Here is a 2,122-nt window from a genome sequence, read left to right as displayed (position 1 = left end):
TTTTTTTTTTTTTTTTTTTTGTGAATTTTTTCTTCACAGGAGTACAAAAAAAAAAAAAAAAAGAGAAAATTTTTAAGTATAAATGATTCTAAAAATAATGATGTGGTCTTAAATTAGCTCCTATATATATCAAATAATTTATATAAACAAAAAAATATAAGGATAAATTAGTATTAAAAAAAAAATTTACAATTTTAAAAAATTTGTTAATAATAAAGTAATAAATAAATAATGTTTTAATATTTTAAAAAAAAAAATAAAAAAAAATGACAAAAAAGTTCATAATTTATTCGAAACAGGTAATTTATACACAACATGCATGCTGTAATTATTTAAATTTATACATATAATATAAATATAAATAAATATATATATATATATATATATATATATACGTAATTATGTGTATGTATTTATATATATACATAACTATAAATTAATAAAAAGGTTATTAAAAATGTACATATTGAGAATAAAATAGTAAAATTATTAAATATTTAGAGTTTTATTTCAGAAATTTATCAATAACTTCTTTTTTTTCTTTTTTTTTTAAATTATGTTAATTTTTTAAGAAAAAATTTTCAAAAAAAATTATATTTTGTGATTTTCCTTTTTTATTTCTTTAAAATTATATCCTGAAGTGTTATATGCATATGGAAAGTATAAATATTACTTTTTTTTTTCTTTCTGTATGCTTATACTTTATTTTTCTTTTTTCTATTCAAATATGTATCATAACAAGCTAACGTAAATAAAATCTTCTGATACTTATTTATATGATTTCATTTTTTAAGTATAAAGAAAAAAAAATATTCATTTTGATAATTAAAAATTTATTATTTGATGAACACCCGAAAAAAGATAAATTCAAATAAAAATTGTTCAAGTGAACAGATGCCTTAAAAATATATTGGAAGTTTTTAAATCATTAAACAGAAACAAGTATTTATGGTTGTGTTATTAAATTTTATTATGCTTTAAATAATTTTTTTTTTAACATAATGGTTTTATAATTTATATTTCATTTTTTCATGTTATTCAGTTAAAAAATCTTTTGATATTTTGAAGTTGTTTATTGCATTAAAAAAAAAATTTTTAATTTATGAATTTTTATATTTTTATATATTTTTTGAAATAAGTATTTAGCCACATATATTTATATTATTAAAAATTTTTTATATAAGATTTTGTATTGCAATATTTGCATAAATCTCATGTATTTTTTGTAAAGTCTTCTGAAATATTTATAATAATTATAATTTTATTTTTTTACATACTGCTGTATTAAATGCATAATAATAGCTTTTTGAAATTAATTTTTTTTTTTTTTTTTTTTTTTTTTTTCCTTAATTTATACTATGAAAAAGAAATAAATACTTAATATAAAATGTTAACTCAAAAGAGGAACTATAAATTAAGTGAAATGAAGTACTTTACAATAGTTGTAAACAGAAACGTTGTTATTATGTAAACAAATGTATAATGGAAAAAAAAAAAAAGAGAAAATAAAATTATATTTTATATATATAATTTTTTTTAATTAAATAATGAATCATTAAAAGGAAATCTTTAATGTTACAATATTTATAATTGTTAAATTTATATGATTTCTGTATTATATTAATGTATTATTTTATTTCAAGATTTCATAAAAAAAAAAAAAAAAAATTTACTTATAAACATCAGTCCTACTATTAATATTTTAATGTATTTTTTTTAATAAAGAAGTTAATTTTTTTTTTTTTTTTTTTATATATATTCTTTATTTTATATGTACTTTATTTTAGAAAATTTAATTATTCCATCATAATATTCATTATTTACAAAAAATATTTTTTTTGGGATAAATACATATTTTATCTTAAAGCATCTTTAAAAAATTATCTTAATTTTTTAATTTTTATTTAGTTAATGCATAATTAATTGAAAAGAAAAAAAAAATATATATTTATTAAGCTAGTAATTATCACATGAAAAAATGAAAACTAAAAAAAAAATTGATGTTAGGAGGACAAGAAAATCAGCATGCAAAACTATTAGTGAAAAAGATAAAAAATTTAGAGATAAAGTAGATGAAATATCTCATAATATAAGAAAAGGTAAAAAAAAAAAAAAAAAAAAA

The sequence above is a fragment of the Plasmodium gallinaceum genome (assembly GCF_900005855.1).
Source record: "Plasmodium gallinaceum strain 8A genome assembly, contig: PGAL8A_v1_76, whole genome shotgun sequence".
NCBI classification, from domain to species: Eukaryota; Apicomplexa; class Aconoidasida; order Haemosporida; family Plasmodiidae; genus Plasmodium; species Plasmodium gallinaceum.
This window is presented reverse-complemented; position numbering follows the sequence as displayed.